The sequence below is a fragment of the Corythoichthys intestinalis genome, chromosome 10 (genome assembly GCF_030265065.1).
Source record: "Corythoichthys intestinalis isolate RoL2023-P3 chromosome 10, ASM3026506v1, whole genome shotgun sequence".
Classification (NCBI taxonomy): Eukaryota; Metazoa; Chordata; class Actinopteri; order Syngnathiformes; family Syngnathidae; genus Corythoichthys; species Corythoichthys intestinalis.
Genome location: NC_080404.1, coordinates 50,295,113 through 50,313,209, shown reverse-complemented (window position 1 = coordinate 50,313,209; position 18,097 = coordinate 50,295,113). Strand labels below are relative to the sequence as shown.

At 39.9% G+C, this 18,097-nt stretch overlaps 1 protein-coding gene across 2 annotated transcripts in view; it reads right to left on the bottom strand.

The window, feature by feature from the left end:
* camkmt (calmodulin-lysine N-methyltransferase) overlaps positions 1-18,097 on the bottom strand; it is a 323,839-nt gene that overhangs the window by 74,475 nt on the left and 231,267 nt on the right. The window lies entirely within an intron of this gene.

Sequence of the window (18,097 nt, the reverse complement as noted above, 5' to 3'; positions counted from 1 at the left end):
TAAGATCTTCATTTATTTGTATTTTATTTATTTATCTTTTTTTAATCATTGGAGGTTAAGCTTAGGCGTGCATCGGACACCAGCAGTTTTGGCGTGCTAAACATGATAATACAGGATTTAGTTGAGCTTTACTTCAATCTTGGGCTCACCTAGCGCTTGAGTTTAGCCTCAGACGACATAAAAAATACGAAATAAATGAGGATCAAAGTAAAACAAAAGAACAATTGGCTAACTTGCATAGCAAAAGTCCGCTATCTTAAATGCTATATAATGCTAATGTTTACCAGATTATTACTAGAAACAATCTGGTGCGCACCACATACTCTATAGTGCGCACCAGATTGTTTCTGGGGTGCACCAGATTATTTCCAGTATCAATCTGGTAAATGTTAGCATTATATAGCATTTAAGATAGCCTACTTATGCTACGCAAGTTAGCCAATTGTTCTTTTGTAATGTCCTCATTTATTAATTTTGGAATATCGTTTGAGGCTAAGCTCAGGCGCGCATCGGACACCAGCAGTTTTGGCGTGCGAAAAATGATAATACAGGATTTAGATGAGCTCTACTTCAATCTTGGACTCAACTAGTGCCTGATCTTAGCCTTAGACGATACAAATAAATAAATAAATAAATGAGGATCTAAGTACAACAAAAGAACACTTGGCTAACTTGCATAGCAAAAGTCCGCTAGCTTAAATGCTATATTATGCTAATGTTTACCAGATTGTTTCTGGTGCACTCTAGAAACAATCTGGTGCGCACCACATACTCTATAGTGCCCATCAGATTATTTCTAGTAATAATCTGGTAAATGTTAGCATTATATAGCATTTAAAATAGCCTACTTTTGCTATGCAAGTTACCCAATTGTTCTTTTGTAATGTCCTCATTTATTAATTTTGGTATATTGTTTGAGGCTAAGCTCAGGCGCGCATTGGACACCAGCTTTTTTGGCGTGTTAAAAATGATAATACAGGATTTAGTTGAGCTTTATTTCAATCTTGAATTTAACTAGCACCTTAGCTAAGCCTCAGACGATATTAAAAAAATAAATAAATGAGGATCTAAATCGAACAATTTGCTAACTTGCAGAACAAAATTCCGCTAGCTTAAATGCTATATAATGCTAATGTTTACCAGATTGTTTCTAGTGCGCACCAGATGGTTTAAATCTATTTTATTTGTGTCAATGTCCATTTAGGGTCTCTGTAAGGACCAAATTGAATAAACCCCTTTCAGCCAGCCACATCTAATGTTTTGTTATGTTTTGTATAAAACACAATTCAAATATGTAAACAAAGAAACTTGTTTTACAAACAAAATTTAAAGTACACTTGCAACACACAACAGAAAACAACTACCAAGAAAAAAAAAATCAACAGAGCTACATGCCGTAGAGCCCAAACTAATTAGGTTGGGCCACTCGTGAGGCAGAAGACATACAGTAAACAACCACAGACAGCCTGACAGACACACCTGTGCATCAGTGTGTTGTGCACTGTGATGACAGAGAGGCTTACTGTAATCTCGTCACTAACACACCACTAGGGGAGAGGTCAGCGTACACACACCACACACACACACAACCGAGAGGTAAAAAGGTGATAGAGAGTAAATATGAAATTATTTCTACTTTTTCTTATACAGTAGCTTTGCTTTTGGTATTGTGATGTCCCCACAAAGCATGTATTGCATTTTTCGGACTAGGGGGTGCGACTTATACTCAGGAGCGACTTATGTATGAAATTATTAACACATTATGATATCATTTCACATGTTATTTTGGTGTTTTGGAGTGACACTGATGGTTTGGTAAACTTGTTAACATGTTCTTTATACTATATAGGGCTGCAGCTATCGAATATTTTAGTAATCGTGTAATTGACTGAAAATTCTATCGATTAATCGAGTAATCGGATAAAACATTTTTTTTTTTAGGTAAAGAGCAATTATAAATATACATGAGAAAAAAAGACATTTAATCCAATATTGAACCATTTTCAGTCAATCAATGTCTTTATTTTCGATGTACATTGTTGAAAACAGCCTACAATTACATCGAAGATGTGACTAGAAAAAAAAATTCACTGCTTTCACTCCAAAAACTTCTAGATCTTATTAAAAAAAAACAACATATTTCTTACCTAAAAATGTAAATACGCTTGATAACACACATCACTTGAAAGCTACGTTTTTTTCCCCACGTGTTTCAATTTAATTTCCATTTGTGTCAAGCTATTTTTAAGTTTTAGTTATGTTTTAAATTAGTCTAAACTGTAAGTACTGGTAAGATTTTGAGTTTTTGCAGTGTTCAAAATATATGTATGATACCAGCTGTATTGGAGCACATTTATTCAGCAATCACTACTGAGCTAAAACTGACAGTTAGCTTTATTATGTTTTAATTTTACACCCTCATCACTCTACAGCGCTATGTTTTTACAGATTAAATAAAGCTTGTATGTAAGACACGTTAGCCACGCATCAACAGTGGTCATAATCAATAGAAACCTAGCCCTCCGAAGGGCTAACGTTATGTGAGTGACAGTAACGTTATATTTATTAGCAATGAGAAGTCTACTGCTTAAAGATGGCGGCTGTTTACTAACGCTGCTCAGACGCGGCCGAGTCTGTCAATACGCATCTAGTTCTAAATGTATGCGATATCTATGAGACGCATCGGACACTACCTGCTACCAAACTAGCATCATGCGGGCGTAGTTTTTCGCAACGTCGGCGTAGTTTGTAGTGGCTGTCGGCTGCGGTAATTTTTTTTTTTAGTTTTTTTTATTGCTTCTTCCTCTACGCACGTGACGTCAGCGCGTTGCCCCGCATTAAAAGTAGTCCGGGCAAAACGTGATGCTTAGAGCTGGCAAAATTAAACGATTCCTCGAGGTGAATAAAATTACTCGGATCAGTTTTTAAGCTCGAGTTACTCGAGTTACACGAGTATTCGTTTCAGCTCTAACATTGCTATAGTTATCTGAATAACTCTTAATAGCTACGTTACGTTAACATACCGGCCACGTTCGCTTTCTGCCTTTGGCAATGTGTGTTCAATTGTATTATTGACTTTTTATATTGAAATGCATGATTTTAGTTTGTGGCGCTTTCACGCCCAAGTGGGGGCGCATTCGCACTTGTTTACGCGAAGAAGAGAGCTCAGACGCTAGAAGAAGACTGACAGCTACGCAGCTCTGAGCGAGTGGGCGAGTTAGCAAGAGAGAAAAACACGGCTGCAAACCTATGTTCATTGTTTATGCTTGTAAAATATCTCTACAGAGGCAACGCCTGTGTGTATAATCTTTTCTGTTTTTGTTGTGTGTTTTCCACCCGCGATCGGACACTTAGAGCCGGTTGTGTGGTTGTTTGACCGATGTGCTAATGCTAGCAAACGCATGCTAACCGTTTGTGTCATTGCTATAATGGCAGCTAATTATTATTTATTTACGTTGATGCGAACCTGTTTGGTATCGAGGACGAAATTCATTTGTATTATTTCTATTTTTAGTTTCAATCTTCAAATGATGATGTCATAACGACAGCCAAAATAAAGTCAGCAAATTATAGGGACGTCCAGCATCGTCATTTGGGAGTTTAGCTCGCTCTATAGCCAGGACCAAGCCGTAGCGTCCTGGTGAGGACAGTACATTCGCATTTCGTTGTTCATGCATCATGTATCATTATCATACGGTACACTTATTCAGCATGGTATTATCGATTGTATTTTTATTTTAAATTGCCTTTCAAGATGACATCTGTTCTATGTGTTAGATTTCTTCAAGTAAATTCCCCCCAAAATGCAACTTATACTCCGGTGCGACTTATATATGGCGGAAAACACTCAGGTGTCTTGAAGTTCCGCTCTGAGACCCCCAATTTAGCCAACTTTCAAAATTGTCCGATATGCACGTGTGACACCTCATCGGAAAGCTTAAAATCTCAATTTTCTGGGGGAAGAAAAATTTTTGAACAGGAGGGCATTTAAAAAATAAATAAATAAAAAATAAACAGCAAAACCCTATCTGAAGGTGAGAGCACACAAGAGCAGAATTACAGACGCCATGACTTTAACAAGGTATTATCGCGTACTGACCTTGTTTCGATCCAAAAACTCCATGTAGCATGTATCACTGAGTGTCAAGACACAGTTGTGAGTGGCCACAGCTGAATTTTGGGGGAATTTTATGGGTGAAACAAGGTAATATAACAAGGGTCGCGATGCAGAAATCGCAGACGTCAAGGAGTGGTCGAGATGTTACTTTATGTATATTTACCTTTTTAAACGTTTTTTTCCAATTTGTCTTTGTTTGGATTGATTATTTATCATCGAACATATCGGAAAAAATGTGACAGAAACAAAAAAAAAAAATACAATTAAGCGATAGTTATGAGGTAAATATCCATGACTTTTTTACAGACGCCATTTTTTTCATTGTGACGTAATTTGTTTAAAAGTTTACAATATGCGAGTAAATAATTTTTAAAAGTCGTTTTTTTTTTTAAACAAAATATTAGACATCAATTAATGATTCTCAGCTAAAAATAACAGACATTTTGAATAATAAATACTAGGGCTGTCAAATGATTAAAATTTTTAATCAAGTTAATTACAGTTTAAAAATTAATTAATCGTAATTAATCGCAATTCAAACCATCTATAAAATATGCCATATTTTTCTGTGAATTATATATATATTCTGTAAAATAAATTGTTGGAATGGAAAGATAAGACACAAGATGGATATATACATTCAACATACGGTACATAAGGACTGTAGTGGGCATTTCACTCTACTGTCATTTAAATCTGTCTCTGCTGTCCTCACTCCGATGCGTCTACTTTTTCCAAAGCTAGACAGCTAGTGAACGACGCCTTAATAATCAGACTTCTTCCTTTTTCATCTGATTTATTAATAAAATGGCCTCAATGATCCAACATGGCGGCGCGCATAGTCGCAGCGGCTTGGAGCTCCAACACTATTGTAGTTTTCTACAGTATTTTGGTGATTACATGTCTCATCTCGCATGGTTACAACACCCTTGCACTACAATATAGTCGGACTGAACTCTTGCTGCTAAACAGTGGAGCACATCGCCTGCCAGTTGAGCACTTTATTCCCAAGGAGATCGCCAGACCACCTACCGGGACATCTGCAGCAGGAAGCCGGAGGAGGAAGCGCTGCGAGCGGAGGCAGAAGAGGGGCAAGAGGGCGGGCGTCTTGGCTAGACTGAAAGCTAGCCCGTTTAGACCACCGCTTCCTACCATCTTCCTCTCGAACGTTAGGTCAATCCGGAACAAAATGGACGAGTTAAGATTGCTATTGTCCACCGATAAGGTCCTGAACAACTGCTGCATGATTTTCTCCGAAACCTGGTTAGACAGTTTCATCCCCGACGCTGCTGTGGAGCTAGCGGGCCGCACCGCCTACCGAGCCGGCTGATTCGGGTAAGAAGACTGGCGGGGGGCTTTGCGTTTACATCAACAACTCCTGGTGCACTAACATCTCTGTGGTGGATAAACTGTGTACTCCAGAGACAGAACTCCTGTTATTAAAGTGCCGCCCTTTCTACCTCCCCCGGGAGTTTACGGTTTACATCTGTGCTGTTTACATACCACCGGACGCTAACGCTAAGCTAGCGCTAGCACAAGTATACAGTAGTATTAACAACAGCCTAGTAGCACACCCGGACGGCATTTTTATTGCAGCTGGGGACTTCAATCACGCTGATTTAAAATCAGTTCTGCATAAATTCCACCGCAATGTTAAGTGTGCTACTAGAGGAGATAAAACTTTGGATCAGGTGTATACTAATGTAGCAGATGCATACAGAACTCAGGTTTACCCCCACCTGGGTCTGTCAGACCACCTCTCTCTCCTGCTGCAACCAAGGTATACACCCAAAATCAGGAGTGCCGAGACCACTGTCAGTACAGTTAGAATCTGGCCCGAGGAAGCTATTCCTATGCTACAGGACTGTTTCTACCACACAGACTGGAACGTATTCAGAGAGCCAGGCACTGTCACTCGAGAGACTTTGGACAACTACACCTCCACTGTCCTGGAATATATTTGCTTTTGTGTGGACAATGTAACATCATGGAGACAACACCGCGTGTTTCCTAACACACCACCTTGGATGACACACAGAGTTCAACAGCTCATCCGAGCTAGGAATAGCGCTTTTAGGTCTGGAGATCAGGAGGCGTACAGCAGAGCCAGGGCTGCCCTCAGGAAAGGGATCAACATCGCCAAGCAGCACCACAGGAGGCACATCGAAGCCAGGTTTGCTGACTCAGCAAATCCCAGGCAGGTCTGGGAGGGCATCCGGACCATAACGGGCTATAAAAAGAAAACACCACCTCTCCCAGCCAGTCCCACCTTGGCTGAGGACTTAAATGCTTTTTATGCCCGCTTCGATAAGGAAAACAACGACCAGGTTCAGGCCCCCCCTCCCCTCCACAGGTCCTGCGCCAGTCCTGACTGAGCACGAAGTGAGGCGTGCTCTGCGCCGCATTAACTCCAGGAAGGCTCCCGGACCAGATGCAGTGCCTGGCCGGGTGCTCAAAGAGTGTGCTGCAGAGCTTACTGACGTCTTCACCTGCATCTACAACACCTCACTGTCAACTTCCTGGGTCCCAGCCCGCTTCAAAGCAGCCACAATTGTCCCGCTCCCCAAGCAGTCCCAGGTCACAGGCCTGAACGATTACAGGCCAGTGGCTCTCACCCCCATCCCCGCAAAATGCATGGAAAGACTGGTCATCAGCCACATCAAGGCCGCCATACCACCATCACATGATCCATACCAGTTTGCTTACAGGGAAAATCGCTCAACAGAGGACGCCATCGCTACAGTGCTCCATGCACTACTGGAGCATCTGGAGCTTAAAAACACCTACGCACGCCTCCTGTTTGTGGACTACAGCTCGGCCTTCAACACCATCCGACCATACAGCCTACGCCCCAAACTCCAACAGCTGGGACTTAACACCGCCCTGTGCAACTGGATTGTGGACTTCCTCACGAACCCCACACAGAGTGTCAGAGTGGGTAATAACATCTCCTCCACCCTTGCCATCAATACCGGTGCCCCCCAGGGTTGTGTGCTAAGCCCTCTGCTCTACACTCTGTTCACCCATGACTGCTCTGCCTCCACACCCTCCAACCTCATCGTCAAGTTCGCGGACGACACCACTGTTCTTGGACTTATTTCCAACAACGATGAGACGGATTACAGGGAAGAGGTGCAACATCTGGCGTCATGGTGCAGGAAGAACAACCTGGTTCTAAATATTAAAAAGACCAAAGAAATCATTGTGGACTTCCGTAAATGCAAGCCCAAACACCATAGCCCTCTCACCATTGGCTCGGAGGTGGTGGAGAGGGTCAGCAGTTTTAAGTTCCTGGGGGTGACCATGGCAGAAGACCTATCCTGGAACAATCACATTGCCTCAGTAGTTGGTAAGGCCCAACAGCGCCTCTTCTACTTGAGGAAGCTGAGGAACTACAACATCCCCAGACCGCTGCTGGTGAACTTCTACAACTGTGCCATCAGCAGCGTTCTGAACTATGCATTTCTAGCTTGGTACGCAGGCGCCACCAAAGCAGACCAACAGGCACTCCAGCGGGTGGTCAAAACAGCAGCGAAAATCACTGGGACCCCCCTCCCAGAGATAAGTAACACATACAACACACGCTGTCGAAACAGAGTGCAGAACATCCTGCGGGATAAACACCACCCTGCCCATCGCCTGTTCTTCCTTCTACCCACAGGTAGAAGGTACAGATCAATGAGCAGCCGTACTAAAAGATTTGCAAAGTCAGGCGATAAGACTGCTGAATTCACAAGTACACTGAAATTGCTGCTATGGTTATACTGTCATTAATACGCACTTGACACTGCGGGGTGCGGGGGGGGGGGCATGAATGGTTATGTAAATTTATCAATATTTATTATTATTTATGGTGGGATTGTGGGGGCACTGGGGACACTTTACCTTTATATTGCTCTGCACCAAGCACTTTAATGGAAACTAACCCATAGTATTATTGTTGGAACTCCAATCTGAATTTCGTTGTTATCTTGACAATGACAAATAAACTCTGAATCTGAATCTCAAACCATTGTCCTCTTTAGACCGTCCTAAAACTACAAAAAAAAAAAAAAAAGTACACAAGCATTGCATTAGCAACAACGTTAGCTTAGCACGCTATACAGGTTAACTAAACATAAACAAAAAGCGTCTCGTACAAAAAATATGACATTTTGCTTATTAACATAATATGTACATTCTTTACAACAACCATACTTACGGACAAATCTCGTCCAAGGATCATATAAGCACAACAGAGACGTCGTGCAGCCATATTGAACTGGCAAGAAAACAATAAACCATGTCGCAAAGCGACCACAAGAGTTCGCTGTTAGACAGCACAAAAAGCCTTGCTGTAAAACTTACCAAAAGGCAGAATACTGTCTGAGCGGGACATGTGCATTAATTGCGTCAAATATTTTAACGTGATTAATTTTAAAAATTAATTACCGCGCGTTAACGCGTTAATTTTGACAGCCCTAATAAATACATTTAATCACCTTCATGTTATGGCTGGGTTGAAACAAAAGCGGTTGCGCAACGTCTGTAAACGGGGGTTTTCAGGGTAAAACGGGCAAATTAAAAATAGTTCTGGGGCCTAATGCGCCATGAATCTGCTATGGCAGCATATAGACATATTGTTCTATCAAACACAACAGTTGTTTTGGCTTAAAATACAGCAGTTTCTCTTAAATAGGAGTGCAAGAGCAGAAACTGCTTTTTCAGTCTTGTCTGTGTTTTCCGCCATATGTTTTTTTTTCCCTCTTCGTTGGGCATTTTATGGCTGGTGCGACTTATACTCAGGTGCGACTTATAGTCTGAAAAATACGGTAACAAGAATTAGAATCGTAACATGGTACACAATCATAACGAGGAGTCAAAAGCTACGCTTCTGCTCTGGCTGCTAAGTACCTCTTCATTTCCTGCGTTGTGATGAATGCTATGTTATGCTAGGCAAGGTCAGTTTTACAGAAATTCCTTTTTACACTTGTATGACAGCTAACAATGTTAATTTATGACTTTAACCATTGTGGACTGGGTTAATAAAGGTTTTACGATCGCGGTAGTTTGACCCCGGAAGAGATTATTTCTATTATGTCCTATGAGAAAAAAATTGAATTGCAGTCGACCTGAGAGGCTTCAATTTACTCTTGGACATTGTGAAGGAATATATGCAGCCATCTTTTAAATCAGTCAAGTAGCAGCCATCAGTCATGCTTAAAGGAATATTTCCATTGATTTTTTCTAGATGATTGTTGAAGGTCGCCGAAGTAGCAGTCTGGTCCCTCTCTCTGTGTGTGCACTATGAATGAGGTCAAAAACTGTGTCTATACAATTCCTCTATTCACACGAATGGCCTCACATCTGCTTCCATTGTAGCCTCAAACAGTGGCCTTCAGATGATAGGAAAAATCTTTCTTATAATTCCTGTGTGTTTGTGTTTTTGTGAAACAAAGTGGACCAGTCAATGGTGCATTGTTGGTGGAAGTGTGGGTAGGTTACAGTCCGCGCAGTGTTATTGTTTGGTCTTATTGTGATCGTCGCCGGCTGAGACGCTTGGAAATATTGTAAGCAGAGCTAATTATGGAAGCAGTATATTGGTCAGTGGAGAAGAAATGCAGAGTTTTTGACGTTTCCTGCTTTTGTCACACAAAAACTTGTTTTTCTTGTTTTTGTAGCTGCTGAATGAATGCGGTGAAATACCAGAAGGGAAAGGAAAGGGAACAGGAATGATGCAAGATGATGGGCGAGACGAGATTTCAAATCGGTGGGAAAGATTAGCAAGATGGAGAGAGTTTCAAAAAAGATTATGAAAAATCTTTGAATTGCAATTTGGAATCAGTGAAAACTAAATAAGATCGTAAATAGTACAGTGGTACCTGTATTTACGAACGTCTCTCAATACAGAATTTTCAGGTTAAGGGTTCCCTCAACGGGAAAATATTGCCTCTTGTTGCGATAGAAATTTCAGGATATGAAAGGCAGAAATACAGTATGGCTGGTACTTGCAACTCCCATAGTTTACTGAACTTAACATACTTATAGCTGCTCTGCTATTGGCTAGGGCTAAGACCTTCACTGTATGTATGTACCCAGCATCCTCTTCATTTGCCATTTGTGTTCCAACAGCTTTACAGGATTAAATTTTCCTGCTTAGTAGGGTTGGGCATTGTTTGAATTTGAACAGTTCCAGTTCCGATTCCACGTTTCGATCCCGGTTCCAAACGATACTCGATTCCGATTCTTCAGGGTCAACAAAAAATGCATAGATTATATTAATTTCTTAACTTTTCGATTATCTTTAAAAATTATTTAAACTTTCAATTAACTTCGCTATTAATTTCTCACAGGGCTATTTTTAACTCGTACATGGCGGAAAACACAGACAAGACTGAAAAAGCAGTTTCTGCTCTTGCGCTCCTCTTTAAAAGAAATTGCTGCATTTTAAGCCAAATGAACTGTTGTGTTTGATAGAACAATATGTCTATAGACCCTACCCACCGACGTCACAAAACCACGTGCTCGCTGTATGGTTCCGCCCACTTGTCCGTCATTTTGTCTCTGTATTAGCATTGGTTTCAATTGATCGAGGAATTTAAAATGCATTTCATGGAAGACCCGGTGCTTTCTGATGCCGTAAACTCACTGGATGTGTTGCATAAAAGGCGTTATGTGGAAAAGCTTCGTTCTATACAGTCGCCAGATCCATATTTGATGCCCAAATCGATGTTTTTCGACCCACTGTCTTCGCCCTGTCTGCCTGACATCTGCTACGCTGATATTTACAATTATCTTGTCCACACAAAATCAGCCTATTCTCACGAAAATTTGAAAAACTTCAAGAGCTTGGAGGCTTATAAATACTTCGTTGCTGGTTGGGTGAAACAGGTCCTCGTCCACGAAAATTCGGCAGGAATCTATCTTGTGCTTGGAAAGGTGAGTTACGAAATTTTCAATTCAAAATCTTTTGTTATTGCTAACATCCACTGTCAAGTCTAATGTATTTCATGTCGTTTGTCAATGGAGTTAAGGCTTTTAATGTTTATATGGTTTAGCGATAGCATTCTCACTACATACATACGTGTATGTTGTCGGCAATTAGCCTAGCAATGATCTTAATTGTGGTTATTTGTCAGCCCAAAACCCTCTAAGTATATCTTAAATGCATCTTACCGGATATAAAATGACTACTACATAGTCTGTGGTGATTTTTTGGTGCCCAGTTTTCACGTCGAATTGCAGCCGTCCATTTCGCTCTCCTCTTTGGATCCCTTGGAATACGGTAAAACTTCAAGTCTCTCCTTCCATCTTCTCTGTTAGTGCAACCAACAGCCACACACGCCTTCACCATTTTGATTATTAATGTTAAGGAGCAGAAAAACACGCCGTAAATAGGAGGAATGTACGTAGCCGTAAAAGGTTAACACTATGTTTTGACGGACAATTGGGCAGTACTATTCAGGAGAACGGAGTTGTGACGTCACGTGGGTAGGGTCTATATGCTGTCATAGCAGATTCGTGGCGCATGAAGCCTCCGAACCATTTTTAATTTGCCCGTTTTACCCTGGAAACCCCCTTTTACAGACGTCGCGCAACCGTTTTTGTTTCAACCCAGCCATGAAAGGATTAGATTTATTATTCAAAATGTCTGTCATTTTTAGCTTAGAATCATTAATTGATGTCTAATATTTTGTTTAAAAAAACAAACGATTTAAAAAAATTATTCACTCGCATATTTTAAACTTTTAAACAAATTACATCATAATGAAAAAAAATGGCGTCTGTAAAAAAGTCACGGATATCTACCTCATAACTATCACTAAATTGTATTTTTTGGTTACTGTTGGATTTTCCCAGATATGTTAGATGATGAAATATCGATCCAAACAAAGAAAATTTGGAGAGAAAAAAAACCGTTTAAAAGGGTGAATATATGAAAAAGAAAATCTCTACCACTCCTTGATGTCTGTGATTTCTGCATCGCGACCCTTGTTATATTACCATGTTTCACACATAAAATTCCCCCAAAATCCAGCTTTTGTCATTCACAGCTGTGTCTTGACACTCAGTCATACATACTACGTGGAGTTTTTGGATCAAAACAAGATAAGTACACGATAATATCTCGTTAAAATCGTGGCGTCTTTAATTCTGCTCTCGCGTGCTCTCGCCTCTAGATAGGGTTTTGCTGTTTAAAAAACATAAAAAAAAAAAAAAAATGCCTTCCTGTTCAAAATTTTTTTTCCCCCAGAAAATGATGGATCACACATGCATATCGGACAATTTTAAAAGTTGGCCAAATTGGGGGTCTCAGAGCGGAACTTCAAACCACCTGAGTGTTTTCCACCATATAAATATCAGTCTTTGAACTTGAATATGATGAAGTTTCTTTCCACAGGTGTGAACTTTCACAAAGATGTTTATTCTGCAAAAACTAACGGACATTTAGACATATTCTTTTACCCATGTTTTAGAGTGTCTTATGCTGCCGACATTTATTGTTTTGCATCAGTTGTTTTAGGTGGTATTTCTAAAAGTTAGTTCAGGGCTGAGGCAAGTGTTCTGTCCCTTGATCTTAAATTGACAACTTTTTAAGTTTGATTTCTTTGTAAACTGATATAGTGTTCATCCTTCCACAAGATGTCACTATTGTAACTTCGGACTCTACAGTTTTTCTTTGGTTTTTGCTAAAGATGCACGATAATATCGGTCACCGATAATTATCGGCCGATAATGGCAATTATGACGTCACACAGATGATCCAGATAAAACAAAATTCAACCGATAATGCAATCCGATAATTATTATACTTGATTTAGCCTCCATATGTGCGCAATCAACAGTTTTGTCAAATTCTGCTAGTTTTAAGGAGGTGTTTTTGCAGTGTAGTAATGTGATATATGTTAGGAATGGCTTACTTTTAAAGGCATTTTTGTGCAACGTGGGTGTTTACTATCGAAGTAATTGTTGCTAAAAGCTTACCAATTCACAATGTCATTGCCATTGTTTAGACGTTGGAATTTACTACTTGTTCACATTTGATGTGGAAAAAAATAGCACTAAATTACATTTGTGCACAGTAACATTTGATCTTTGTATACTTTAAAATTTTACATACATATTTGAATAGAATTATCGGCGTGACATTATCGGTTATCGGGTGGAAGGGGCAGGAAATTATCGCTTATCAATATCGGTTGAAAAATGCATTATCGTGCATCACTAGTTTTTGCTATGTGCGCTTGGCTTCCCCTAGTGGTGACTTACTGGAAGCAGCAGGCTGTCACGAAGACCGGGCAGGCAAATGCCGGGAAACAAAAAGCACCAAGGCAGGTGGCGGTGAACTCAAAAAAACGTTTTAATAATAACTAACCAAAAGCACAAAGTACAACTAAATGGACTGGGGATCAAAAAGGCAATATTCAAACCAAAACTTACTTCATCGGAGGGACCGGTAGATGAGGGCTTGGACAGGACTTGAATTTGACATTGACATAGACAATGATGCAACAAGGGGTGAAAAGAAAATGGGAGCTTATATACACACATGCAGACAAGGGGTAACGAGACAACGAGGAACAGCTGGGCAACACATGAGGATGCAGATTGGAGGATACACTAGGAGCAGGTACGACAGGTGAAATCAATGGGCAATCACAGGGACAAGTCACACTAGGAGAAAACCAACACAAAACCTAACACAGGCAAAAACAACTTATTACTTTAGTTGGAAAAGAATCCTTCAGGTGTACAGATGCTACACACCTCCTCTGCACTACACATCATTGGGAACCCTTGATAAAACAAAATCTGTAAGTTTGCACGTTTTAACAGAGGGTCTGATATCATTTCGTTGTGTTTATTCTGTTACTTTGTTGTCATTTATGTGAAGCGAAGCAACATGTTTTTGTGCTAAGCTAAATTCGCCACTTCATTTGATTTGCTCATAACGGACCGGCGGTCAGGGCATCGAAACTTGGAATCGAAATTAAAAAATTCTTACGGTTCCGGGAGAACCGGAGTGTTGGTCCCGGATCCCATCGATGCTCGATGCCCAACCCCACTGCGGAGTGTGTACTGTATTATCATCACCAAGTTGGTGTTGTCCTTGTAGACGCTACAATATGTGCTCATCTGTCTATGTTCATTGAAAATTGTTGGAAAACCTTTATTTTTGGACAAAAAATTCTGAATTTTAAATACCAAAACATGAGTAACTGTCGACTGAAACTAGACAAAATTTGTATAGTTTGTCAATGACAACGAGACGACAAACTATGACTAAAATATGACTAAGACTAATAAGTATTTTCGTCCAAAAGACTAAAGACTAGAGGTGGGAATCTTTGGGCACCTAACGATACAATTACGATTCAGAGGCTCCGATTCGATTATAAATCGATTATTGACGCACCACAAACACCCCACCGCTTTTAATTTTTTGTACACTAGTAAGCCTGTCGCAATATGCAATAATTCCATTTATCGCGTGATATATAAAAATGAAGGCGGTAATTTTTCCGCTGCGATTTATCGCCTCGCGTGCACGTGCGTGCGCGCATGCGGCAGATGTGCTGTTAAAAGTTCGGATTCCTCGTTACCAACTGCGCAAAATGCATCTTCGTTCCAAGTCCGGCAAAAACTAGCGCCGGAGCCAATCGTTACCATTATATCCTGTTGTTCAACGTATACCGGCCGCATCAGTGCTCCGGGGTGACTGTGGACCATCTACAGCGCGCCGGTGTCGTTGACGTGTGGGCGCTCCCGTCAGGAGTGACATTTCACGCGGGTGGCTGTTTTTCAGCACAACGCCGGATATTTACAACGAAGTCCGCCAAAACATTGTTACCGACTAGGCTGCTACGAACAACCTCACTTTGACAATAAACAGCTGAATGAAATTAAGAGCGCTGTGTCATATGCTGGTGTTGTGTAGTAATGAGCAGACGTGACTTCAGCGGCGCTTGTTAACTTTTTTAATGCGCGCACACACTAGATATCATGAAATGGCACACTAGATGTGCTACGTCGCATGCCATTGGCTACGTGAGCACAGAGTGATTATGGGTTACATAGTCCATATACTACATTGATGAATTCTAAACTGTCATGACTGAATGGAAGTTAAGAAGGCCAAATCATTCCATACCAGTGACTGCAGATAATGTTGCAAATATTGTTAATTCAGTACGTGACACAGATGGATTCGGACCACAAATAGGATGTCTTGCTCATGTAGTAAACCTAGCTGCTAAGAAAGCTGTAGCAATCAACAGTGTGCCTTGCCTCACTTTACAAACAGTAAAGATTGTTCTCAGCACTTTTGTACAAACATTTTTCAGATCGGTAAGAAGTAAGCACATACAGAAAATATTATGCACTAAAATGCATGTTTATATGATGGCAATTTAATTTTTGCTCGCTAGCAAAAAAAAAAAAAAAAAAAAAAAAAAAAAAAACGAAACAAAAAATATATATATATTTTTTTTTACAGAGCATTAAATGTATTGAATCGGATCGAAAATCGTGACCCCCGTATCGTTGCATCCCTATGGGACACCATTGCAGAAGCTATGATGAGGAAAAGTTTTCATTTGCCTAAATGCTTAAGTTATTAAGTGCAATTTTTTTTTCTCTTTTTTTTTTTTTTTTAACACATTTTATTTATTCTGTGGTGCTGTGCGGTATCAATGTTGTTGTTTTTTTTATTTAAGAGGCGTGGTATATTGTTTTTAGTTGTGATTTCTTAAAAAGTATTTTTGAATTTATCTATTAATGTATACTGTATTCTCACTGTGTTATTGTAAATTGGTTTAAAAAAAATTGGGGGGGGGGGGCACAATAATATCGCATATCGCAATGATTTATGAGAATAATTATTGCACACTAATATTTGTTATCGCGACATGCCTATACACTAGTTCCAAAATTGTTCAAAAATCCTCTCAGGCTAAACAAACTACTATTTCAGTATCAAGTTAACCATTAAAAACAGTAAATAAAATACTCAAGGCCCCATTCTGTATCGGCAGCTTTAAACTACATTCAATTTAATGTTGTGAATCAACCGTTAAAGTTGTTAAAATTGCTCCCGTTATTCCATAATTTCCCTTCTGTCTCCTTTCGACGTGAAAGTTTTAAAACTGTTTCATCATTTAAAGATAGATTCAAGTCAAGATTTTGCCGTTTTTTTTTTTTTTTTTAAGATAAAAAGTAATTAGGTTCGCTACAACAGAGCCTTCTAGAGAAGTCTACTGCTCTAAGATGGCGCCTGTTTACTAGCGTGGGAAAGTCTGTCATTTCGCATCTAGTTCTTGGTATATGATCTAACACGGCCGTCGTCTGTCATTTCACATCTAGTTCTAGATATATGTGATATCTACCATAGCCGTATGTTGCCGTATGTTTGTAGCAACTAGCAACTGGGCGCTGTTTGTAGCGGTTGACGGCCGCAGTCAGGTACGATTGTTTTTTTGTTTTTTTTTTTATCTAGCGTCATGAGTTGAACATGATATTTACTCTCGGTCCGTTCCTCATTGCGTCCTGAAGACCGCGCTGACTGTGTTTTATTTCCGCTTCACCTGACATAATTTAATAATCGCAATTTGGATGTTTGTGAATCATTTTTGAACGAACCAAATTCACGTGTGGAGTCCCTCAAGGGTCAATTCTTGGACCAATCTTATTTAACATGTATATGCTTCCGTTAGCTCAGATAATGGAACAGTATGACATCTCCTATCACGCCTATGCAGATGACACACAACTGTACATTTTTGTGTCCCCACATGATTATAGTCCCTTAGTCTCCCTGAGTAAATGCATTCATCAAATCAATGAATGGATGTGCCAGAATTTTCTCCAGTTAAATGTGGAGAAGACAGAGGTGATCATTTTTGGGCCACAAAAGGAAAGGTCAAAGATAAGCAGCCAACTTAGCACAATGTCACTTACAGCTACAAATCAAGTCAGAAACCTTGGCGTAATTATTGACTCAGACCTAAAATTTGATAGCCATCTAAAGTCTGTCACTAAATCCGCTTATTACCACCTAAAAAATATAACCAGAATTATGGGGCTTCTGACTCAACAAGACATGGAACAACTTATGCATGCATTCATTTTCAGCAGATTGGACTATTGCAACGGTATATTTACAGGTCTTGATAAAAAATCAGTCAGGAAGCTGCAGCTAGTACAGAATGCTGCAGCCAGAGTCCTCACAAATAGAAGGAAGCTGGACCACATTACACCGGTTTTGAAATCGCTACACTGGCTTCCAGTGAGTCAAAGGATAGACTATAAAATAATACTGCTCGTCTACAAAACACTTAATGGCCTTGGACCAAAACACATGCTTGACTTGTTAGATTCCTACGAGACATCTAGACCCCTAAGGTCGTCTGGAACCGGTCTTTTGCATGTTCCAAGAACAAGAACCAAGCAGGGTGAGGCAGCATTTAGCTATTATGATCCTTACCTCTGGAACACGTTACCTGAATGTCTGAAGTATGCTCAAACTGTTAGCTCCTTTAAATCAGGGCTAAAAACGCTTTTGTTTAGCACTGGATATCCATAACTGTCTATATATTTCAATCTACCTGCTTTCTATTCCTCTTGTGCTTATCTCCATTGCTGATTTCAATTATTATTAGTAGTAGTAGTTTTTGTTTTATTATTATTTTTTTTGTTTTGTTTTATTTTTATTTATTTATTTCTATTCTGTGATTAAATGCGATCTTTTGTCTTGGTTTTTACGTTGTGTTGATTTAAATGTGATTTTTATGATCTTCATGTGATGTAAAGCACTTTGAATTGCCTTGTGTTGAATTGTTCTATATAAATAAATTTGCCTTGCCTTGCCTTGAATCTTGAACGGCCGAATCGCGAATAATCTAAGAATCGGAAATTTCGCACGCCTCTACTAAAGTCTAAAAAAAAAGTTAAAAGAGCTGCCAAATGAACACTGAAATTGTCTATTTTTATTTATAGGTGTGA